This window comes from Cygnus olor, chromosome 6, assembly GCF_009769625.2.
Source record: "Cygnus olor isolate bCygOlo1 chromosome 6, bCygOlo1.pri.v2, whole genome shotgun sequence".
Lineage (NCBI taxonomy): Eukaryota > Metazoa > Chordata > Aves > Anseriformes > Anatidae > Cygnus > Cygnus olor.
The window spans coordinates 35,299,746-35,326,384 of record NC_049174.1 but is presented as its reverse complement, the minus strand read 5'-3'; the positions used below and the strand labels follow the sequence as shown (position 1 = coordinate 35,326,384).

The 26,639-nt window shown below is 38.3% G+C and overlaps 1 protein-coding gene across 7 annotated transcripts in view; it reads left to right on the top strand.

The window, feature by feature from the left end:
• The window catches only part of LRP1B (LDL receptor related protein 1B), a 684,970-nt gene that overhangs the window by 246,545 nt on the left and 411,786 nt on the right, over positions 1–26,639 (top strand). The window lies entirely within an intron of this gene.

The following is a 26,639-nucleotide window of genomic DNA, read 5'->3' as shown; positions in this document are numbered from 1 at the left end:
TCTTGAAACTTTCCACATGGGTCCTGTAAATGAGAGTGCACCAGACCTTTTCTGTCCATCCTAAAAACACCTTAGCTAGGGAAAGTAGGGACAAACTCTCGTCTAAGCCAGGCAGATCTAGTCCGTAAGTAAGAGAGAGTGATAACTAAAGCTTTCAGGGTCACTTCAGTAAGCTCTGTGTTTGAGGTACAAGAACTCATGGTGTTCCTGCCATCCCTCTGCTGTAATGCCATAGCAGTCAGAGCACTCTTCCTGTTGCCTTTTGTTTCTGAAGTATTCATACCCATGCCTGCCCCACTGGCTGACTAGGGCATTTGGTTTTGTTTGGGAAGTCTTAGTTTCCAATTAAGTTTCCAATTAAGATGTATAATATGTAACCAGAGCTCCCCACACTCCAGGTGTTCAGAAGATCCTTTGGGAGTGTCCCATTTTATACGATGGAGTGCTTAATTCTCGGTTGTCGATTATACACTGCTGTTAGAACTAAGATGTGTTAGAAGGAAAAGGAAACTAAGGAAAAAAAAGCAAGCAGTTGTTAAGCATAAGAACTAAGTGCGGTAATAACAGAGAAACAGCCAGCATGAGCTGACTTTCAAGGTATTTACCTCTCCATCTCACTATCGGCAAGGAGAAAGACAAATAATTTCTTCGGTAGTTTCTCCTCATTTCATATCCGCTATTGCAGTATAGTTCAGGATTGGACTCTGAATCGTATAGGCTTGGACTTCTTAAGCTGTGGATTAGATCTTCATTTCAACTGCATTGACATCAGTTAATGTTACTCTACAATTCTGCGCTGTACCTTGACCCTACTCCTGTATAAACAACGTGTTCTTCAGTTAATATCTGAAGGGATTATCAAAAGTATTGATTTGGTGACTGAAAGACATCTGTCTTTCAGATCAATTTCTAGAAATTAATGAAATTCAGCGTGTTAAATGCATTCACAGATCACTGGACACCTTACAGAATTTTGTAAAATATCCCTATTTAATTATAGGGTTGTGAGTCTACATAGTTATTTGAAAGTTTTTAAACAGTGAATGGATTGTAGTTTAGCAGAGTATTTATTTCCACTGTGTTATCAATAGGATGAAAATTTAAATTCACTCTCAGGTTGCCATTGAAAAAAATGGTGCTGTTTTGAAATGTGTGCACAACAGAAGTGGTAGTACTACATTAACTACATTTAACTACATGTTAAAAAACATATGCGGTAGTATTGAAAATCTATCAGTTTTTACCTTGTATATCTTTACACCACCATGCTTTGGTGGTTGCTGCATCATTTTTTCACTATAAAAAGTGGCAGTGTAATTATAGGGGAAGACACAATTACAAATTGCATGCAATTACATCCAAACAAGTAAACAAAATAAAACTACATTCAGCAAGCTAAGGAATAGCTGAAAGCCTTTTAATGGAGATGCCAAAGATGAGCTTTTGCAGCTCTACAATTTGCCAGTCAAATTGTTGTCATTTAGGAGAAGTTCCCCACAGAAGCTCATAGTAGAGCAAATGATTGGCAAATTGGCTTTCTAAATTATTATATACTGTCCTGATTGGTTTTCCACTATTATTCTTTGACAAGATCTTAATATTTTCAAAGTTGAGAACTTACATTTTTCTTTAAGCAATGAACTTTCCTTTTCTGCACATCTCATGAAGTGAGACAGGTTCACCAAGTTGGGCACATCTCAGGAAGTCGGTAATATTTTGAAGGTGTGATTGTAATAAAAAGCTTTATTAGTTTTTAAAAAGATCCCATAAAAGAGGATAAATATCGGGTCTATTTTGTTCAGAAGTTTATCACTGAAATAGGTTGTATCTTCTACATATAAATCAATGGGAGAAGTAAACAAAGCTGCAGAGATAAGGTCATGTTCTTGGGTATAGACAGATTCTATTTCAAAGAAATTAAATTTTGGTTGTAGCTGACTGCTGAGAACTTCTTTGTTATCTCGTACACAGTTACCAGAGCTTCAGTATAATTAATGGTGGTTAACGCTGCAGGACACACACATCAAAAGGATGCTTTCGCTTACCTTTTGTACCATGGGATGCAGCTGCCTTTCACATAGAGCTACAAAATCCCTATTGGAATTTCTGAGGCTTTATTTTGAAAAGGGACGGATTCCTACATAGGGCAATCTGTTTTATATCATTTTTTGAAAGATTAAAAGTTATTTGGTGGATGGATAAAAGGCATAGGGATTCTTCCATTATCCTTTAACAACAAATGCTATGGGGGGGGATAAAAAATTTTTCAGCCTATCCAGACACCATCAGATTATCTCATGTTGTCTTGAAATACATCCTGCAGCTGCATCCTCTTGACAAATAATCCACCCTCTGCACCAACAGTGTACTTCAAGATAATTGGCTGAAATAATCTTAGCAAATAATTATTTGGCCAATTAAAGCTCTTAATCTGCAGAAGTAGTGAACTGTGAATAGATTTTTAATTCCAGTGAAATCCTGAAATTTTTAAAAATGGAGGGAAGGTAATGAGCATCTTAAACTCATTGAGCAAATGTTTTCTTTTGAAAACACTGAAAAGATGCAAGTTTTTCTTTCTGCAAACACTTGTGGAAACCAAATGTTATTCAGATTGATATTTAAATGGAAAAAAAAAATCACTAAAATGAGTGATGAATACTGACATACCAAATTTATAGGGTTTCTTTTAGCTAATGTTTTTGTGGTTCAAGATTGTCTGTAGAAATCAAAACGTACATACAAGGGCCTGCCCTGTTCTATGAAGAATTTTCCCTTTAGCTCTATGTTAAAGCTACCTTAAAATATTATTCAAGAAAATATGTCAAATAGAAACCACATATGGCATAAGTCTCCTGCAGCTGTGGAACAATCAGGCAATGTATATTGACTCTAGAGCATGTCACCACCTCGCTACCTTTTTAACTCTGAAGAAACCAGAAATGGGGGTTCTTTCGGAAGGAACATCTTTCAAAGGACCTTGTAATTGGGCAGTGATAATCTCATACCTGAAGTATTTCCTTTATGGTGTTTATTGCTACTGGAATGACTTGGATTAAAAATGCTATTGCAAACTAAGAGAAAAATTTAAGAAGCAACCAAGAGCTATGGGGAGAAAGTCTGCCTGCTGGAATATATTAAAGAAGAAAACAGGCAAGTAGTAAATGGAGATGGAAACAAAACTACAAGAGTAGACCAAAACCAGGAAAATGTAAAATAAATAAGGTAGCAAACAAAAGAGTATAATCAAAAGCAGAAGGAGGCAAAGATTAAAGCTGAAGTGCTTTAAGGGCAAGAGTGAAAAAAGTAGCTGAAAGCACACCATTTATCAGACAAAAAGGGGGACACATTTGCACCATCGTGTTCTGGAGGGCTTTGACTGTAGGACAGAAGGCATCTCATGCTGAAAATGACTCGCATGTTCTTGTTTTAGTTTTTTTGGACAGCTACCAGTGTCAGTGAAAAGCTTTCAATCATAGTGTTTAATTTGAGTTAAGAAAAATAAGCGAGACATAACATTTTGATGAATCTTGTGTCAGCATGTACATGGATGTAGATTTCAGTTCTCTCTTACCTTCTGGTAGTCTGCAGAGAAGTTCAGATTTCAGTAGCATGAACGCAGTTTAAACTAAAAGTGGATAAAAATGTATTGGAGAGTGAAGATTTTAAATTGAATTGCACTTTAGAATACTGTAAAGGAAACCTCACTGTTTCTACTTAGTGTCAAATTAAACAATTGAGCTTAACATTTTAGGAAATGAAAAAAAAAAATAGTTTTATACTTGATTTCTGTGTAACTTGCTGATGCCTCAGATTGGAAGATTCACCAAATTGACCCCGGAGACCATCCAGCTGAATCCCAGCGGTGGCTCTCCAGGCACCCGTCTTGCACACCGACACTTCTAAAATGCTCTGTAACATTTCTTGTGAATGTAAGCTGTCTTGCTAGTGGATTTGTGAGAACAGCATGACGTTACGCGAATGAGTTCAGTGCCATGTGTAGCTTATCCAATGGGGTTCTGATAGGGTTCTTCCCTAAATGTCCTTATGCTGAAATTAGCTCTCTCAAGTTTTCTGGGAGCTGAATTCATCTTGCCAAATGATTAGGGCAAGAATTCACCTTTGCAAAGATTTTTTTTTTCTTCTGTATTAGTTTTCTGCCCACTTAGCTCAATGAAGACAGCAGCATTTCTGACTCCGTACCAGGCTGTGTCTCCAGTAATGCTTTAGTTCAGCCCAGGGATGTGTGTTTCTTAAGTGAATAAAGGAGATCTTCCAGTTATCTGTACAAATTTCATTGATTAAAGATTAATAATTTTTCAAGACTGGTCCTTTCAGAACAGAAAGGACCAGTCTTGAAAAATTATTAATTTTGTCTCCTTGCAAATTTGTCTCCTTCTCATGTGCATTTGTTTAAATAGAGAGAGATCACGTTGAAATGGTGTGAATTTTCTTTGTTCCTGAAGTTAATGATATTTTGTGATTATTGAAAGTAATGGGTTTGACAAAATTTGGGGGGCAGGAATGGAATCAGGGAGGACAGGCTTCTTTTTTTCCCTTTCATCTCCTCTGGTTAACTTGAACAGTAGCGTACAGAATCTTTCTCAATATCAAAGTCAAGGTTAATGTCTGGCTGTTTAACCCTGTCATGGAACAGCAGAAAGAACAGCAAACAACATGGGGAAGCTGGGGAGCCAATCCATCCATCAGTACAATCTTTGTTTCACCCAGCTGGTACCCAGAGGCTGCAGGTTGAATTACAGCTGCAGGTAACCTTGATCTGATCTTTAATTTAAGTAAAAACAGCTTTATGTATCAGCAATTAGACCAAAGCAAATATCACAAAAGGGTATTTAACAATCCAAGCTGCAATAAAATCCATGAGTTGATGGTTGTTAGGGTTTTTGTTTGTTTGTTTGGGGATTATTTTGTGCTTTTCTTTATTTTTTTTCTTGCTTTCTTGCTTGCTTTAATTCATATGGCCTTTTATTTTCTGCTTGAAAACATTCACAAACACAGTTTTTTATTCACAAAGTTGTACAAAAGAAGTGATACGTATATCTCTTTGAATTGATGACTGTCTTGACTGAGAAGAGACCAAAGCAGGGAAGGGATGGCACTGGAATTCAGAAACCAGTTGTGTAGCACCACGAGGTAACCAAATAGTCAAAAGGCTCAGAAGAAACTTATGCTGGCAAATATTTTGCATAAGTGATTCATCTGTTTTTGAATAAGGACTAGTTATGATAATTCCCATAAGGTCACGGGTTTTCTCTCGCTTGGACACATCGTTCATGGGAAATAGTGAATCGTATCATCAGTTAGTTCCTCCTTCTTCAGAAACAGCCATAATGGACCTTTTTACCAGTGGGGTAGGATGTCTTTGCTTGCGTATGTTTCATAACGCTGTAATTGCCTTGATTTCAGGGAATTTACTCATAATTTATGTTGCTACAAATAAACAAAAATAACATAGTACCTACTACAGCAACACAATCCCCACGTAATTATGTAGATAATAGCTATATTAGCTTTTTAATATGGTACTTGGAAGTCTGGAATAAAGACCATCAGCTGCCTTGTAGAAAGGTTAGAAAATATTAATGGCTCCAATAGAAAAAAATCTCAGTTATGGGTCTGATAAACTACTCAAAAAGGTATAGTGCATGCTCTTCATATGTAGTGAATTATGCATGATCTTGCAAGTATTTTAGCTTTTCCTGTATTAACTACTTGTATTTAATAATTTACATATTGTCTTTCCATCAATATACCCATGAGACCCTGATCTGTTTTTTGTTTTTTTGTTTTGTTTTTCAAATTAAAGCCTCAATGGTTATGTTTAATGGAGCTAAAAATATGTTTCAGAAGAATGGGAAGGACATCCAGTATTGACATCTCTTCCTAGAATTCAGGGACTGGGATGAAAATCATCTTAAAATCTTGATCTGAACCACCTTCATATGAAGATTTTTTAAAATAAAATTTTCCTATTTTTCTGTTACTATTTCTTGATGGATTGTATAACTATTTGTGTTTCCAGGGAATTATTGGTTCCCATTTTATTTACTATTATTATTATTTGAACCAAATGGTGACTGTAAGGGTCATAATTGTATTAAGCTCCGTAAATAGTTCTTATTTCGGGTGAGAGGCTATGATGGAGTGCTGTTAGTTGTACTAACATGCTATATAATTAGTAGCAACATTTAATTTAAAGGCAAATGAGCTGGGTTGCTGCTAGTGTTGGCTTCTTGGCTGTGTGTTCCACATGTATGCGTGAACGATTTGTCTGGCGACGATGTATGTTTCAAGCTGGGAATCCATCATTTTAAACCATTGAAAAAAAAGTTATTACGTGAGGAGTGGCTTCTGCAGAGTGACTTAGTGACAGTTTTCAGAAAAGATTCCTCTGGCTAAAAGTTGGTGGCGCCTCATTAAAGGGTCAGCAACATAAAAGTAGCTGTTGCTCTTGAAGACCCAACCACTGAAAGATGTATCCAAGCCAGTGCTCTCAAAGCTTTTTTCTGTTATAAATGTAATTACTGTTATTCATCTTTCCTGTGGCTGTTCTTCATCCCCTCAAAGCGACTTCACATGTAATATTTTGTATCTTTTTACTGACATTTGCCTTTTTCTTTTTGAAGCCTCTCTCTGTCACTGTAAAATGTTGTTTTCCCATGCTTTTTGTATGCCTGTATTCTCCCATCTAATGCAGAAAGAGAAAAATCAATGATGGGTATACTTCTCTGTGCACTCTGTGCTCTCCATTCCTTTCATAATTCTGTTCTTCTGACATAAATTCAGGTAGTATAAGAAAAAAAAAAGTATATCCCATCTGTCTGCCTACCCGCCTGCCAATCTGCCCACTTATTTATCCTCCTACCTACCATCGTACGATGTCCTGACGACCAGTGAGACATCTTCGTCTTCCCTTACACCTTCTGTTTTGCAAAGTCTAACTGACTCATTTCAGAGGGGAGGGTCAGGGCTTTGGGTGGAATGAGGCCAAGGATTTCGATCAGAATCAAATCTGGTAGATCCAGGCACGGGGAGGTTTAACTTACTGAAAAGTTTGATGAAATGCAGCTTTATTTGGGATTTTTAGTTTACTTTTTTTTTTTTTTTTTTGGTGTAGGCTTTAGGTTGCGAAGGGGTAAGTAAATTTTCCTCTTTGCATTTTCTATTAAGGTTGTTTTTATTTATTAAGCACCAAAACAAGGTAAAAGTCTCAGATCTGTGCTGGCCTAAAGAATAAATGTCAGTGAGCTCTGTGCACCGAGGGGCGTTTTCTCCTGAGATGGTGTCTCTGTGCACTCACTGCAGCTCTACGAAAGGATGATTACAGTCAGATCTGACAATCATTTGAATCTCTGTGCATGTCAACAACTGTCCTCAGACCCGGGGTGACAGAGAGATCTCTAGCTGTCTGGAAGCAGATGTCGAGCCACTCAAGCAGTCTTCCAGTTGCTGAACATAGATAAATTGCATATCACATTAGGTCAAGGGAAGAACCACTCGTGAGAAGGCACAGTGAGAGCTAGGTGAAAAACTGAGATAACAGCTGGAAAAGCAGCTTGTCAAAGCTTCAATTCCTTCAAAGTGTCAATAAGTATAAAAGCATTTGGATTTTCTACTTTAATTAACACAGCTGCTTGTGACAATACGGCCTTCAAACAAGCGGTCTGGCTTTGGAAATTTTCATCTCGTGGTTGCAGCATTGCCACCAAAAAAAAAAAAAAAAGGAAAAGAAAAAGAAAAGATACGTGTTTGAAGGGTAGCATGCTTGGCTGAATAGGAGATACTTACAAGAATCGAAAGTGATAATCCGTTTGTCTACCACGCTGTGCACTGCTGCCTTCCAGGATGAACACGATCAAACTTTGCTGTGCTCAGGGGATGTCGGAAGTTGTGCTGGCTTCCCAGCATCACCGCTACCGGATTGTGGTCCTATCAAACTGCTATAAAATGAAAAGCAACAGTAGTTACGATGCCTGCAAAATTGCGTGCGGGAGGGGAGGACGGGTTTAATTCCGTACAGCTTTCTACTGGGAAGCTCTTAGAAGACAGAGAGAATTAAAGCATTTGGTTGCCAGCTCGGTGAGTGCATACATATGCCTCTGCCTCTAACTTTCAAGCTGTCTCTGATAATGAGAACTATCCTTCCATAAAACCTGGAGGGAGATAGCTGAGAAAAAAAAAAAAATAATCATTTTAAGTCATTTTCAAAACTTGGGGGAAAAAAAATACCCCTTTCTTTATGAAGCAGTTTTGCCAAGTTCAGTGCAGGCATAAAATCAATTTCTCCCCATTGAAAACTGCTTTTCATTTCACTGAATTGTAACGTGCACATGACAGGGAGGGTGGAGCTGCCTGTCAAGGCTGAAATAACTCTTGCTGCATCACTTGTTCTTGGTCTAAAAGTTACCTGCCTGATTACACTGCCCTTCCTTCATAGGAGAAATGATGGGAGGTAGCAGAAAGCTCCCAGCCCTTATGAAAATTGATTATTTGTTTTCTTCAGTTCACATGAATGCTATATTTAAGATAAATTGTCGAAGTCTGGTAAAAGAGGATGATTTCCTGTAAATGAGGGTAAATGGGGTTATACACCAGTAAAGACTTGCAGCATAAAATACAACAGAGCCAAGGGATAAATGTGGCAATAACAACCAAGTTTCTCTCTGCAGATATTTATGCGTCTGTGGCACGTGTCCAGCACAAAGCAGATGGTGTCTGAAATGCTGAACAATTTAAGCTACAGGCTGAAGAAGTCTCAGCTTGCCCATTAAAAACAAAGCAAACCAAAATTATTTTACTTACTGATCTTGCTGATGTGGCCTAAGAGCTACAGTAACGGGCAATGCAGCCACCTAGGACAGTCTCAAAAATATGAATTGGTGCAAGGCAAAGAGTTGTGGGTAATCTGGATTATGTTGACTTTGGTGGGGAGCAGAAGGTGCTGTGTGTTGGGAGAGACACAGTGCATGACCAGTATCACTTTTAATTGTTATTGACAGAGTTATGGTGTCAGGGAGTCTGGAATAACCAGAATATGGGCAGAATATTCCTCAGGAATGTGGATGGAGAGCTGAAGTCCATGTCTCTTCTACCCCAGTTGACAAACATGAACTTGATTGCAATGTTCTGGGCCCATTTGGGGGTCATTTTCACAAAGTAGAAAAACAAATTTCTTCTTTATATTCCAGTTCCTGATGGAAAGGAAGAAGTAAGCTGTAGCAAACATCTAATGAAGATTAGTAATAGCAAACTGAGGGAAACTCTCAGTAAAAAATGGGGAACTAAAAAGGGTCTTAGCCTTATAACCAAAGAAAGGTGTCATTCAGACATCTGCCTGCATTTCACCACAGACTGTTTTATTGAGGTCTGTTGGGAAATCTCCATTTTGAGAGAAAAACGGTGAAGTGTGCATTCTGACTGGAACTGGTGTGGCACAGGGACTTGCTGAAGCTGGTGGAAATGAAGATTCAAATTGTTTAGAAAAACAAAGTCTTGGTAGGAAATAGAGTTTTAGAAGTGAGGTGAAATGGGAAGTCTGAAGAAAAAGAAGATTAATAATAATGTGTGGTTGGTGACCTAAGAAGCCTGAGATGCCATTGTGAATTCGCATCAAGAGGAAAAAATGGATTTAGTTAACATTTAGATTTCTTTCTTCAGATATAAAAGGACACTAATTGTATAATTTGCAGTTCGTGTTCAGAAAGGGAAGAGATTTACTGTGAACTAAAAGCCTTGCTATGAAATAGCCATGCAGGAGCAAAATTGGCAGTTCTGCACAATAAACCAAGCATGAATTCCATTACCTCGATGGCACAGTCGCTCTCAAAGCAAAGCTGGCTGTACGCTGCCCCCAAACAATGTACAAAGCAAACTGTGTAGCAGGAAAGAGGATGTTCAGCACAGCAGTTAGTCATCAAATGATGGAACGCCCCTAAAAAGAAGCTGAATGATGAACAAAATGCTGTGCCTGTCTTGAAAACCACTTGTTACACCAGTTAAAATCCTGCAGTTAAAATCCAGAATGTCAGTAGTCCAACACATTGATTTTCTGGATGTAAAATGTATATTTTGAATAATTTATTGAGAACAAAAGATTTTTGGAAACTCGGGATATCTCGGTTTTTTTACCAATCTAAAAATAGGGTTTTGTCTTTTGGCACCTAAATCTGTGGACATCTTTGTTCAGAAAACATCGTAATTTCTCTAAGAGCTTCACTGGGCACTAAGGAAGTTTACTTAGTCCTTGGATTGAAAATCTTTTGGGTGACGGTACTTGTGTCTACATACTAGGGAAAACAGGGTGCCAAGAGTCGGACTAGATGGTCCTTATGGGTCCCTTCCAACTCGGGATATTCTATGATTCTATGAAACAATGTGAGAGCTTAACGGGTTTGGGACTTTATGGAGCTCTATAAATCTATTTGTGGACATAGAAATATAGTTATTAAATATATAGAGAGATACACAAGACCTTATTTTTTCAACTCATATTAAGTAAGAATCTATTTTTCTAATCATTAATCAAAATCTGCACACATCGTAGCTCTTGAAAGAAAAATAATTCACAAAGATGTTACAGTAAATGTAGATCTTGATTTTGTTTTTATTTTTATTTTTCCATTTGCTGCTTGCTTCTGTTACCTAATCTATTGTCTGTGATCCTGATTTATACATCCAGTGTTATTTTGGCTATGCAGATATGAGTTGGTATTAATAGAGTTCCTTTTTTTTTTTTTTCCTTTAATATCAATACTTGTGGATAGATTCTGTAGTTCCTCAGTAGGTAGCGTGAGGGAGAGGAACTTTTAAAGTTTCTTTAAGTTCTTCATGTTCCAGGACACTCACGAGCTACTGCCTGGAGCAAGGAGCCTCACAAGTGTAGTTTTCTAAAAGTAAATGGGAATGGCATTTCTGTTTAACCATAAAATAACAGTCCTTGAAATGTATTTGGGTCCTGGTACAAAGGCCAGGAGCTTTACTTGTTACTGTTCTCCTGATAAAAGGAATGACCTCGAGGCAGACCCAATGCAAGCAGTGTTGTAGGAATTAAGATTCCAAAGAACAGATCAGAAAGTTAGGTACTATGTTTGCAAGGAAAAATGGGTGCAATATTTTTACATGGTGATCTTAGTTTCATTGCCTTTCTTTTAATGCGTACAGTAAATGCACCTAGGTAAAACCAGTGACTGCAACAGAAAGGAATGTGAAAGGCAGAAAATGAGTCAGGACTAAAGAAGCACATAAAGTAGTATTTTTTTAAAAATAACACCCCCCAGAACACCAGAAGGCAGAGAGAACAAAAGACGGGAGCAAGGTCCCCCCAACAGCACACTGACTTTTTCCCCCATAAAAGCATCCAAAGGACAATAACAGAGAAAAAGGGAAACAAGTCGTTGTTGGAGTAAAGAGTTCTAGGGGCTGAGACTGTGCCTCACGGTGTGGGCTCCTCTTATTTTTAATCATCTCTAGCATGGGAAAAGCAAAGAGCTCTGTGAGGATAAGCAAAAGGAAGAGTTACTTCCCTCCAGCTCCATTATTTACTTATACTCTTTATGAGTGACACATATATGTCAAAGGTCAGGAAAAAGAAATTTCCTATGTCCTTTTAAAACTGAAACAAATTTCAATAGCGCAAGAATGAAATGTCATATTTGAAACAGTAAAATGGAGTTAAAAAGTCATCCCAGCTCCTGTTAGCTGATCTTAGATTTAGGAGGGCATCCAAAATTTAGCACAGAGAGTGGACAAACCAACTGGTACAAATTGTCAGTAAAACAAATACTGTTGGTGTATGTCTGAGAACAAACACAAAGCTCACTAGGGAGAGGACGTGACGGTTTTTCTTCTTCACACAAGAATCACGAGGTGAAAATGGGTAGTTTGGCTCAGTCCTGGATCCCTACAGGCTCTTACTTCTTAAATATTATGCAAATACAAACAGCGCTGCTGCAGAGTATTTGTACAGGAAAAGGACAATTCTCAAAAAGACAACTGCATTAACATACCTGCCTCCATTTTTTTCCCCAGTAAAACAAAAATACAATTAAAAAAAAAACAACAAACAAAACAAACAGTAAGTTAGCAGCTCCCATGCTGCTTAACCTGCAATTCATTTCTTTGGCTAGGAAAAGACATTGTTTCCTCTTTGCCTTAAGACTACAACAATAGTCACATCACTGTAAGCCCAGATTATCCCAGCTGGAGTCGATGATCGAGGTTGGTGGATTTAAAGTTTGTGGGAGCTGAGCTAGCCCCTCTGCCACGATGCTAGGCGAGCACCTCTGCTTTGGGCTGTCAGGTGTCTCTGCACTGTACCGTTGGGAGGTGAAAATGGACATCACCCTCAGAGCGTGGCAGACTTTTCCGATCACAGTGTTGGATTTGGTTGTCTGAATATCTCCTAATTTCACTCCACCTGCTTTGTATGCTCTGGATCTAGACCCGGGAGCTGTTGTAAATGTGAGCAACAGTGAACAGACACAAAATTAAATGTTTATAAAAGCCCTGAATGATTTTAAGGCAAAACATCTGTGGACATTGGCTTCTTTATTTTTAAAGGAAATAAGAGACATTGAGGTATAAGAAAATGAGCATAATAAAAATAAATGAAGGCACGATAACTAATAACAAATAACAAATCTTGCTCTTTGTGGATGTTGCTTTAGATTAACAGGAGTCGAGCCTGGATGAAAGCTAAGCAATGTCAAGAAACAAAGAAACTTAATAGACACATTTATGCTAGTTTTTGGGTCCTAAGCTAGAAAAATACAGCACAAAGGCAAACTATTGCGATTAATGGGAAACCATTGTTGATGCAGCCATCTGTAAAAGGAATCCTTTAAATATGCATGTTCTAAAAGTCCTTAGGAAAGTATTCAGGTAAAATATGAATATTACAAACCTTTCTGAGCTGCTTTCATCAGAATAAAGTGACTTTTGTACCTCACCAAATGCTGGAGTAAAGCAGCTAGGTTCAGTAACCACAAAAGGAATTTCTTGAAATTATATTGAAGTAAATGAACTACTGCTTCTATAATCTGACTGTAAGGAGTGTAAATAATTCTGACAGCATTCAAACTCACCCATGCATCCTCTGTAGCTATCAGATACATACTTTCTGTCGTTATTTAGTCAACCATTTTAGCCTTTTCTTTAAACACCAGTACCAAGACAGTATCTGTTATGTTCTGTCACCTTGCTGGAAAATTTCCACTTCTTATTTGAAGCGAACAACAAATGTCCTTACTAAAAGATACTTAAATTGCAGCACTTACGCTGAGCTGCAGTACGACTACCGACTACCCACTCATTCTTGTGACTTCAAGGAGGAGAAAATTTTGTGTCCTGGGGAAAACTGTGAAGCGAGTTAAGCTCAATGTGATATCCAACCAAAGGAACAAAAAAGTTCTGAAAAACTTTTAAAAAGTTTTAGGTCATAAAAAGTCATAAAAAAAATCAGGTTCTTGTCTGCAACACCTGGTTTGCATACTTGGCATTTCTCTTTGATGGACTAGCCATAGTCCATCAGATAGCAAGGGGCCATTTATCTCCTGAAAATATGTATTTATCTTATTGTAAAGGCAGGGGATCTCAGGAATGAGTTCTCATGTTGTAGGGAGAGTTGCTCAACACTGATTCATTGGTAGTATTCAAGAATTGCATCTTAAAGATTTTTTTTTTTTTAAGCTATAGTAGAGAAATAATCAGTTTGGTGTCATCAGTGTCAGCACTGTTCCTGAAGGGCAGAGTTCTGTGTCTATACACATAAAGCTCTGTATCGAAATGGAGCTGAAAATACCAAGCACATACCAAAATATTTATGTATACCAAAATGTCTGTATTGTTAAGGATATAGTAGTGGGAGGGATAATATTTTTGTGCTCAGAATTTGGTGAAATGTTTTCTATTTTTTTATAATTATGAAATGATGGAGATAGTTGTGTGCTTTTCCTGTCTAAATCTGAAAAGATTTGCTTATAATTCTACACAAGAACTTTAGTTTGTTTGCTAATTATATTGAATTTGTATTTATTCAGTTTATTGAATGCTCCTGTAACTGTTGAATCACAATATATTTGGACAAGACAGTAAAAAAGATCTAAAAAAAATTCCACCTTTATTCTGACAGAGTAGCGTGTTCTAAACTTTGTATTATATATAAAACCAGTATGATATACATCTTGTTTATAAACCGTTTTGTCAGTTTCTTGGGTTTAATGTTTCAAAGTACTTCAACTATACATTTTTAAATCTTAAATCTTGACAGTTAAAGCCCAATATTGGGGCAAATGGTCTTAATACCTATCATAAGTCCAGCTCAGTATGCTCTGTTATGATTAACTGGAATGCTCTCCACTACCAGTGTTACACTTGTGGAAGAGAGAAAATACTTTCAATAAACCGTTCCTATGTCGGTTATAAGACACAACCCAACATCTCCTCATTGCTCTCTTCAACACTCTAATTTTACCTAATTGACTTGTCCACACAAACTTCTGGTGGAGATACATAAGACCTTTCTAAAAGCAATACGCACAGCTTGTTAAGACAAATTCTCTTCTGCATCCATTTTACTTTGTAGTCTTTCTCCCATCACTTACAGATTTATGTGGAACAGGTTTGATTTTATAATTCCATAACAAGAAGGTGGTTTGAAGCTTTTTAGTCTTAATAGATTGAAAACCCAGGACTTTTAAAATAGCTTGGATCTATTGTAGTAGGCCGTTACAGAAAACAATTTTGTTTGTTTGTTTGTTTTTTTAATATAATTGTTAGAGACTTTCCTGGGACACATATGTGTCTGCTAGACCTTGACGAGCACTGCTGACGGCTGAATTATTTCATAAGCACTGTCTCGAGCTCCCTCGAAGGAAGTGATTTTGCTAGTCACAATGATGAATCTCATGGTTTAGCAAAACTCCTTTCCTGAAGAGAGAAGAGAAAAAGAAGATTGAGAAGATGAAGGGCAAAACCCAACTACTTTGCAGTGAAGCTTCTTCCTGGGAGTGAGCTACTGGCTCTCGCTGTGTGGCTGCGTGCGTTGCCAGGCAGGAGCGCCTCATCTGGATTGCAGCTGAGGCTTGTAGGGTTGCTCGCTACCCTAGTAGTGATCATTCTCATTCAGGCATAGCAGGATTCGGTCACACTTCCCATGTTGCAATTGTATCATTACCTTGAGTTTATGGTGTTGTCTTTATAAGTAATGCTGTGAAATACGGTAAAAGGTGAAAAACTGAATGTGGCCTGGGACATCACCTTTCTGTGCTATTTGTCGTGCATTCAGGTGTTTCCATTCACTTCCCTTTGCCTCTTCCAAAGTCCCTGCACTTCTAGAGTCCCTTCCCTCTTGAGTCCCCTGAATTGTTCAGCTCTTCAAAGAAAGTGGTGAAAAGCCTAAAATGCAGCACGAGCAATGAAAATCTCCATGTTCCATTCTGAAAAACTGCAGAATTGGCTGATGAGGGAGGAAGGGTCTCTGTAGCTTTCCTCAGGTACCAGAACTTAGCAGGAAAATAATATTTTCCACCTTTTTTTTTTTTCCTTTGTGTTTCACATTAAATTGATCCTTTCTTGTTTCTTTGAATGGACCAAAATATGGCTCTTTCTTTGCTTTAGTTTTCTTGGTTGGGTTTATGGTAAAAGCCAGGCATGAGCTCCTAGAAATTCCAGTGTGCTGGAATCTTATTTTAGTGGTGAACTATATATATATATTCAGACACCACTAATTGCGCTAAAAATGACGGTTAAAAGCATTACCTTGGATAAAGCCCAAGCACATCAGCCCTTTGCAGTGGCTGCAGGCTGACAGTAGAAGCAGCCCCTGGGAGCTGCTGAGCAGGCGGATGGGGACTGCGGCTCTTGGAGCTCTGATTCAGTCACAGATGAGGTGGCCCGGCCTTGACTTCTACAAAACCTTCTTGTTTCAAGGGTAGCTGAATCTTACTAGTCCAGTCGTGGGGGTAGATCTGGCTGGAAAGAGCTGGAGATTGCTGGTTTGTTCACTAGGCCTTGCTGCAGCTCTGACTAGAGTCGGTTCTTTGCTTCCACCAGGCTGTTTCTCTGGTCACTTCATTTTTTTGTATTCTGGAAAAGATACAGCCAAGTCTGAGTGAAGTTAAATAAGGCCTCTTTAGGATCCTTCTAGGTGTACAAAAATGAGGAGGGAAGGTTAGCTATGCTATTTCATAGCTTGGAAACATATGAAACTCATTTTCCTTCTGAATTGTACTACCTATCACACTGCAAAACCTTTCACAAGTCTCTCCAAACTGCTAATTTAATGTTTCCTATAAGTAATACAGAATTAATATTTTTTTCCATCTGTCCTAATTTTTGCCTGTATGAGTTTTGGTCTGCCTATACATGTTTCTAAGGAAGTGAAGGTATACATACATGGTGAGAAGTGGAAAACAGCAGTCAGAGGGGGCTGACAAAAACACGTCACTTTGATATGCACTCCAGTACATATTACTTTCCATTTGAAAATCAAAATGTTCCAAGTAATTTTATAGTTACAGTCCAGTGATGAATCAAATAGGACCTTCAGTATCTGTGCAATGGGAAGCCCCGTAATTCTTATCTTTCTGACACCGAGTATACTGCAGCAAACCTGAGTATTTTATAGTGTTAAATTTTGTACTCAGAACAATTAAAATTGGTTTCCATCATTTCAGTGCATGACTGCATAAGAAGAACCAAGTCACACAATTTATTTTAATTAGAGGTAATTTACATCTATGTGCCTATGTACAAAATAAAAATGAATAACTTTATGATTGCAAACTACCTAGCTCATTTTAAAAAATGCATGAGATGTATTTCTAAGTTACTGCAGTAAAGCTGAACTAAACATATAAGATAATCTTTAAAATGAATAAATAATGCAGATTTAATATATATATATTTTTTAAATCGAATACTTAGGAAATGTTGGCCCTCTAAGCTAAATTTTCACATGGTTATAGAACACAGTTATACATTTTAATGGTAAATTTCTACCCCAAAATCATAAATAAAACATGCATGTAAATCCTAACATAATCTACTAAAGAGTCTTAACATATTGCAAGCTAGATTGAGACTTGTTTTTGCTGTTTAAAATGGGAAGTTAAGGTATCAGTGTATGTTTCAGTCCTTTCTTGTTTTTAAAACACTTGTGTTTTGTATTATAAATCTTGTCAGACCTGGAAAGTTTCATGCTATTTATGATTTCAGAACTATTTCTGGGTTTGAATTCCGGTTCTACTGATGCAAATGTGAACTTGGTAAATTATTTCTCGGTCCTTTTCTGAGGTTCTCTGTGGATGCATAAATGTTCATAAGATGTGGGCTACAGAAGGAATTTCTTCAGATTTCTAGCTCTTGTTGCAGATATGATCCAGTAAATAACTCTTACTATTCCCTTTTTTTAAAAGAATTTTCACAGTGTAATGAAAAGATGAGCTGGAACATGACAGAATGGAATACATATAGATGGATGATGTGTGTAAATGTAATCAAACACATTTTTACAATGTCTGGCAGCACTAGTATTCTACAGAGAATCAGGGATCATTTTAGGTTGTGTCCAGCCATTACACCACTGCATCGTTCTATAAAGACCAGGTATCTACCTGCCTTTTTTCACTGACATTTATACACAGTGGTTCTATGTAAATATGTATAAGTGTAGATGTGTTACAATATTGCTGGTATTAGGTACTTTAATTATGTAAGTAATTAACACTTCTTTGTTCACCTCATTATCATTCTTCTCAAACTGAGACTCTATTAGCAACCCATTCTGTATTGCACATAGACATCAAGTCATTACAAGAGTTGACACAAGACAGCCTTGAGATGTGAGACACTAATTAAGTAAAAATCTCCAGATTAAAAATAGGTTCCTTATAACTAATGATGAATGACCATCTACATAAAACAACAACAACGACAAAAACCTCCTTTCTTTCTTGATCATAAAGTCTTGCTTTAGTGTATTGTAATAAATCACCAAAAAAAAATCCATTAACGAAGTTTTTCTGTTTCTCCTGATACAAAGAATATTAATTATTTTTGCTTCCCAATAACTGAGAGCATTTTTTTCACCTCTTCCTACAGTCTACATTGACAAATATTTGACAGTCTGTGCTCCAAGAATAGACAGGGAATGTACATTAATAATGGGTTTGCATATGTATAGGCACATACAAGAATCTTCCTTTGTATTCTGATACATCCTACATACAAGGGCGTAATAAGACTGTGCTTTAGCTTTTTAATTTTTAGGGACTGCAGCAAAGAACATAAATTCTTTCTTTCTTGGCATCTGTATGAGGAAATTTTACTGCACAAGTTGAAGCTGTGGTCATTGAGCAAGTATATAAAAATACTAAAACTTATTGAGGCGTAACTATATTATGCTGGGCAGTTGTGATGGAAGATCCTAATGGTGAGGATTGTGTTATTGTTGCTTTTAATCAAACACCGCTGGCACGCTGAGTCTTGCAAGATAAGAGATAGACTTGATTTTCAAGAAAAGTTCATGGTATGTATGTCCTCTTGTGAGTTCTTCATTCTTCTTGCTTCGAAACACGAACCTATTTTCTCTACAGCTAGATGTTTTTATTAGTATTTTCTGCCTGCAAGGAGTTTTTTGTTTTTTTTTAATAATTCCTTTGAGAGAATGTATTTTTTTTCTTGACTGTGTAATTTTTCAAGGTTTTTTCCATTTATGACAAATTCAGCTGAAAACTTAAGGGTAAAATTTAGGAGAATTTAAGATAAATTAGAGGTTTAAAACTGCGCAAGACCCATTTCCTATATTTATATTCACAACTGCAGTACATTATAGAATGGTGAATGGGAAAGTGTGATTTACTGTATTGACACACTAATACATCATATACACCCTTTTTAATGTATTATATGTATGTACAAACACATATTTGTACATACAGACCTATTTATAGACTGTGTAGAAGAAGGACAGTTATTAAGTGTGGGGCAAAAGTCAGAGGTATGCACAGAAAGACATGAGTTTTCCAATACCTGGTGAAGCAGTAGAGAGTAGATTTTGATTTATGCAACAGACAAAAATTAAGATATTTACCTTAACTTTAATGAAGGTCAGAATTTTCTAATCTAATTCATAGGGCTGAAAATGTCTTAGATATATGCGCTATGCCAAGTATATATATATATATATATATGTGTGTATATAGGTATGCCTTACAGTATCCTATGGCAGCCCTGCTGGTGATTCAAATAAAGCTGTTTTCACTGACATCCGAAAAAAATACAATAGCTGAGAAAAAGATTTCAGTGCAACATATTTCTCTTTTGGACATTGGATCCTTGTCAGTTCATATAGAAAAAGCAGTTACATCTCTGCATTGCCTTTTCCACTAAACTTCGACTTTGATCAACTATGGCAGTCTTTAAGTGCTATACTTTATTAATTGATTGATTTATTAATCTTCTGGCACAGCGTGTGAACGCTGTGGAAAGAATGCTGGAACACTCCAGGTGACTCCCTTCTACTTTCCCTCCCCATCTAATTGTCCAGCCGTAGTTTCTTTTCTTTTTTTTCTGTAACCAGAGGGGCTGCAGGAGAGTTGGTAGGCAGGTAAGTTTTGGTGTTCCCTATGTCACCATTTATCTCTGACTGTCCCAAACCATATTAAAAATATATATAATAATAATTTTAAAATCACATTCTTCTGTGAAGGAGCCATGAAATGGCCAAATTTAAAAGCTGTTCAGTGAAAAAACAAACAAACAAACAAACAAAAAAACAGACTTGTAGAATTATGTTAGATGGGCTTTGGCCAAGCAGGTGGTGTTTCCTCTTTATTCATAGGGACAGTTTTTTGTCCAGATGAATTCTCTATGTGAGGTCATTTTTGGATGCAAAATGCCCACCTGCATTTATGAATCCAGGTGGATTTTGTTGTTGTGAGCTCATTTTAATATCACCGGTCAGATTTCCTCGATGGATGTTACAGCTTTAGCAGGTAGATTCCTGTCAGGCAGAAATCCTTTAAGATCCGGCCCCGATTCTGATGGTTGACCCCGTTGGTCTGATCAGCTGCAGGAGAGCTGCGTTGCGACTGCAGCCCTGTCCGAGCCCACATGTTCCCACAGGTCCAGGGCTGAGCTGGTTTATAAAGATTTTCTCTACATCTCTTTTTGCTCTTCAGCAGTTTTTGTGCAGTCTTTAATACCGTTTTCCTCCGTCTCTCCAGTGGCTACCAGCTACATTACAGTAGAAGAGCTGAGTCCTGTGGCTCTGTTAATTATTTACATCTGTGTAGTGAAGATGAGCAAGTGTCTGACATGCAGAAAGCAGCGATCAGGGAAAACAGAGCCAAAGGGAAGTGTTTACTGGGGAGAAGTCTCAAAGAGAGCTACTAGCAGTCATTGCAATAGCAGGATGCAAACCGTGCTCGTGTTTTTAAACAAAAGGAAGTATTTAAACAATTAAACTTATTGTATTGTATCAGGTTTAGATTGTCTGTTTGCTTTTCTCTGGTACTTACAAAACTGTATAGGCTAAAGGGAAAAGGCTGAGTTGTATAAGCCCAGTATCAGTATGCTGTGTTTTGCACCTGTGTATTCCTTTGTACTCAATACTAATGCCAATAGTAAAAGACTCTCACAGGAGTATAAAAATTGGAGCTTTGTGTGCAACTATGAGGTTTGTTGAGCTTTATGTTTGGATATTTTTTTGAACTATTTAATCTACAATAACACACGACATTATAAACAATCCTTTGGAAGCTAATTTCAATTTTTATTTTTATTTTACTATGAACTCTTGAATGACTGAATTATGTACTGGAACTCTAAGCACAGAGTGAGATCAATGCAAATACTTGTTTGGATCTGGGAAACTTTGGCTTGAATAGCTGTTTCTTGTCCCTGTGCAAAGCCCGAAGAGCCAAAGCTGTTGAAAGGGAAGGTAGGCACTGGAGGGCCGTCCTCCCTTCAGAGAGAGGAGGGATGAGGTGCTCGGCACAAGGTCTGCAGGGGCTGTGAATCAACGCTGATTTCAGAACTGCGATGACTCAAAGCAATCTTTTGATTTCTGAAGTTCTGCAGTTTCTTTGTTGTTTCTATTTCACTATTGCTTTCTACAGGCTTTGGCAGTCTCACCTTATGTTTGGTCACAGGGCTTGCAATAAGTATATTCATTCATTTGCACATTCCCAATCTTTCTCACTGCTGTTGGTTCTATTCTTTCTAGTGAAATGCTATTTTGGAGAGAATATGCTGTGTTTGTGAGGTCAGAGAGAACAGCTATTGTTCTGCCTCGAACAGCACAATATTTTGTCTGCTTTCTTCTTCTTTTCAATCACCCATACTTAAGCATAAGTGTTTGTTATTCTTTTTCTCTCGTGGACAGCTGAATACCTAAGTTAATAGAAGGTGACTTCAAACTTATACTTACTGTCAGTCTGGGTGGTGAATAAAGCACAAGGATAAATAAGAGAAGAAATGAATGAATAAGGGTAACTTATAATGCATAAATCCTTATTACATACAAAATCTCTTGCATATATGTAAAATAACAAAGAAAAAAAGATGTTAAGTAATTTTCATAAATTAATCCCAATGTTTCAAAGTCCTTGTATTTAAGCTGTGCATTTAGTTATACTATAGGTTTGATACCTGTGTGAAGAATGACTTTTTAAGGCAATTATGATACCATGGGATATGATGTGTGTTTAGTTTGAATTTAACGCTACCTGCAAATGCAGAAAATGATCTGTAGTATTCAACCTCTTGGAAGTTTTCAAACATTGAGTATAAAAAGAATTAATCATGATACATTAATCATGATGATAATGAAGATTGTGAAGAATAGACTGCTGTTCACATTAATCTGTAGTTTTTCTACAAAAGCAACCTCTTCTTAATGTCCATAATTTAGCCTTAAACCCTAAATATTTTTAAGGTATATCTTGTTCTGGCAGGGCCAGAAATATCTCATTTATTTAAGATGTTGTAATATCAAGATTTATAAATGATAAGCACTACTTAAAACCCTGGTTATTGTCAGAGATCTATCCAAGACCAAACTAAACCAAACCAACTGCATGGCGCAGATGACTTCTCACACTTTTTAAACTATGTCACATATTTCATGTTACTTTGGCTGCATGGGGCAGGTTGTTTGCTGTTGGCAAGAGCTAAGAAGAGTGAGTCTTACTATTCTATGATTAAGAAAATTAGGGTTTGGAAGGGACCTTGAAAGATCATCTAGTCCAATCCCCCCAATCAGTTCTTTGGTCTTAAAAATCTTATACTGCACCCAGAATCCCCAACAGAAATGGCATACCAACAGTGCCACAGGGATGCTTCAGGGGAGAAATGGACCCGACAGTCTGCAGAGTGTGTTGGACAAACCACAAACTGTATTGTACCATAGTGGAGTATTTTCATTTAAGCCTATATTTATCCAGAGGGATCCAGAAAGTTGTGCAGATTATCGTTTCTTAAACTTTGGGCCATTTTGGCTTAATTACAGTCATTAATCTTCTTCATTCATCACTACTGCAGAGAAAACCTAGGTAGCTGTTACAGTGAACCTTCCCTAGAGGACCATGTGCTGCAGTCAGAACAGAAAAATACATGTTTTGGTCTGGTATTTGCATCACAAATATCAATTTTGTCTTTGGTTCAGATTCTGTCCACTGCTGGATTGGTACTGGAGGTGGACACCAGTACAAAATGCCTTCTGTTGGGCTCCCACTCACATGTGCAGGCAGAACTGAAATCAAGTGCTGCTGAACCCACAGAATAGGCTTTGTTCTGGGTAACTGCTCACTGTTTGGGCACCTGACTCCAGGAGGACCCTTAGGAGAGCAGGATGGATCTGTTCATCACTGATGTGCAACACAAATGTAAATTTTGAAGACATCCCACAGGTTGGAATAATTGTTTCTTGTGGCTGAGGACAGCTCAGGATTAGAGCTGCTGGAAAAATGCTGGATTTCAAGTAAATTAAATGCATTTTAAAGGGATGTGCTACATTTGTCTACCTAGTCTGTGATTTAAAAGTGCAAGCTACTGCCTAGCTACTTATCTGAGATGTTGAACGAAAAAACCACTTTGTGAAAACCATCCTGAGAAAGACAAAGGTGAAAAAATAAACTCAGAAGTAGCAGCCTTTATGCACTTTTTATTTTATTTGTTTTTATTTTGGTAACAGCTGTCATATATGAGCATCTCTAAATGAGTTTGCAAGAAGTGAGGGTGTGTTTTTGACTATAATTTAATGAATTTTTGTGGACCTTGAATTTCCATTGAACACCATGGCGCTCTTCCTTTTGTCTGGCCATCTCTACAATCTTTGCAAATATCTTTTATTCATACTTTGTAACTCCTCCATAAAGTTAAAGTTAGCACTGAATGTTAAATTAAATTTGGAGGAATGTTTCTAGAAGGAAATGTATGTAATGAAATAATGTTCACCCATAATTTTGGCTGATGAAAACTACTTGCACCTTGCTTGCGATAACAAAACCTAGTGGAAATAATCAGCTTGCATGTTCTCAGTTGCATCCTCTAGTTGGAAATTTAGTATAGCCTGGAGCAACACAGGTGCAAATGTGGTTACAAATGAGCATGAACTCAAGACAGCATGTCAAAAGTGCATGGTGAAATATTTCTGCTAATTCTGACAGTGGTCTCTAACACCTTATCATGTTGGTTCTTTGGAGGAAAGCAGGTTGTGTTGGATGTGGTGAGCATCCCAAGGACTCTCCTAGCTCTTCTCAACCCCCACTGAATGAAGGGCAATTTTGCTGAAGGGACACGAGCTGTGTTCACTGTGTATGGCCCGGGTATGGCAAAACCACAGTGCTGGTTTTTTCCAGGCTGGGAAGGTGGAGCGAGCCTTGACACAGGGTGACCAAATCAGAAATGGTCATCCTGGCCAAGTAGCCAAAGAAATCTGGATCTGAAATGTATCCCTGCCTGCCTGCTTTCACCCCGTCTGCTCCCAAGGCACAGCCAGCCTTCTGCAGGATCTGGGGAAAGAAGTGGAGAGCTGCTCGCCTGGCCCTGCCTGACCATCCCGGGGCCGTTTCGAACCCTGGGACCCTCACAGGGCCTGATCCTGTCCCGTGGCCACCCTGGGCTGGCCATGGGCTGACCCCAGTGAGGTGCCCACTGCCCAGGCTCTTGTGCAGTTACACCACGGAGGTGGTGCCCGATCTCTTCTGAGCCAGCCCAGAAAGCTGCACAGAGGTACAGGAGCAGGCGGCTTCAGTCCTCTGCCCTCCAAGCGATGTCGTGGTGTGAGCGTTTGAAGTGCTGGGGTGCTGTACTGCCATAATTGCAGCCAGCAATTTGACTATTTTTCCACCAACCTGCAAGGCTATGAATTATCGTGTCTTTTGAAGGGAAGAAAAGACACCATCTATCTTTTATGTTCTTAGCATTCTCGCACTGATGTAAAATACACTGAGGTTATTTTGAAGAACACTTTTAAATTCCTTTTCCCAAAGTTCACTTGATAAAACTGCCAGAAGTGTCTGTCTGCTCGAGGAAAATGGGAGAGGAGTAAATAAGATAAGGAGCTGCTCATCTCTGTTTGCGTTGGATGTTTCGGGATGTACAGCAGCAGGGTGGGATCCACTCGAAGGAGTGTGTGCTGCACCGAGAGCACAGCACCACGCAGCCTGGTGCTCAGCTTCAGGTTTTTATTCTGTGAAGACGGGGAGTTTGGGGCTGCTCCTAGGCCTTGGGACATGCTGTCTTATTCCATTGACATTATTGGGTAATTGAGACCTGTCATTTTGCAGACATTTCCCCCTTTTTTGGGACTGGAGGTCACCTCCTGGTGTAAGTCAATTTGACAAAAAAAGTACAGGTGAACTTACCTTAATCAATCACCTTAATAAGTTAATCCCTTCTATTCAGAACCTTCTTGTTTTCCCAAGTGATGAACTAAATCTCTCTTGAAAACAAAACAGTGTGAGCAATGTTTCAGTTTCCCGGGACACTGCTCCCCCTGAAAGAACTACAATTTAGGAAGCCCCCTACTACCGATTCTAAGTTAGATAATATATTTAAAATCGCAGTGTATTTGTGTCCTGAAGGAGACTTTGTATTCTAAAATAAAAAGCATCAAGGCAAAATTAAATACTGAAATCTTTAGACATATGCTTATCAGCTTTTTCCTGTTGAGATTTTAAATGTTAATGAAGAGATTCATTCTCTTCACTCATTATTTTTAGAAGAAAAATACATGGGCTTATGTTCTTGGTCACAGATTTCAATTTTCTGATTGATCATGATCTGTGAATGCTGAAACCACGCCAGCAATCTTAGGTTTATACGTAAGTAATGCAAGTACCATGGCTTCCATACTTCACAGATGTAATTATTTTTTATTTTAATTTTTTATCGAATGTTCTCTATTTTTAAAGAAAAAGTAGAAAAAGTAGTTTTCTTTTCTCCTCACACTCTATTCACAGTTGCTCCAATGCAATGAATAAACAAGCTGTAACTGACAAATCAGATAATTAGTTTGGTTTTGTTAAATTTTAGGTGCCTTCAAGTCCTTATGGAACTGAAATGGGCATCAAATTAAGCATTCCAGTTTTATTTGTCGTAGCTGACACCGAGCATTTGGCCCTGCACAGTGTGGCTGGTCCTGGAGGACACCCGGCACTGCCAGAGATTTCAGGCACAGTGGTGAGCTTTGTGTGCATGGCATGCTTCATAGGATGAAGTCTCCTACCTCAGTGGGGAGAAAACAGTAAAATGTCAAAGTCCAAGCAAAACCAACAATGACAAGAACCAGAACCTCACCCAGTGGCCATGCTGCACAGCGGGAAGGGAAGAAGGGAAGAGAGCTGCTTCACCCTCGCCTCTTGCATCCTTGCCTGCTGCTGGTCTGTGCCAGTGCTGGGAGGTCACAGCTCTCTCATTCTCAACAGATTTTGTTACTACTGTCATCATATCCTAACACGGATATGATAAAATATAGATATAATAAAAATAATGCATGCCAGACAGCGTACTTTCATCCCTGTGCACATCACTCATTTATCCCTAGGACGAGTGCACTGTGCTCTGTCTGTCAGTGTCAGGGGTATCGAGGATGTAATCAGTGTCACCCCATCAGAGCCAGGCAGGAGGGACACCGGGAACCCCAGGAAGGGTGCTGGGTGCACCTGCTCCAAATGTTGGGCAGCCTGCTCGTGTGCAGGGTAGCAGTGAAAGGTTGTGCTTCAGTCTTCTAATCGGGACACTTGTTTAAAGTAAGGATTTTATTTCGTGGGCCATGCTAAGAGCTTTCTGTACTTGTTTAAAAATCCTAAATGCCCTCTGGAGCTCAGCTTCACTTTGGCCAGCTGACTCCAAGAGGCAAAATCTGCCAAAGCTGAGATTTTCCCAGAGCTCTCAACTTCTGTGTGTTCTCTGTCCTTCGTCTTGCAGTTAGTGCCTTAGAGAAGGTGAAAGCTTATTGCACCTGAGCATGGTGCATCCTAGGTGATATTTCCCTGGAGGACTGTTAAAAGCTGTCAGTTTAGCGCAGACCCAAGGCTCCAACACAAGCAGTCAAGGTGCTGCAAGTTGTTTCCTGAAAACTTCCACACCTCTGCGTGTCTCTGTGTAGCTCAGTT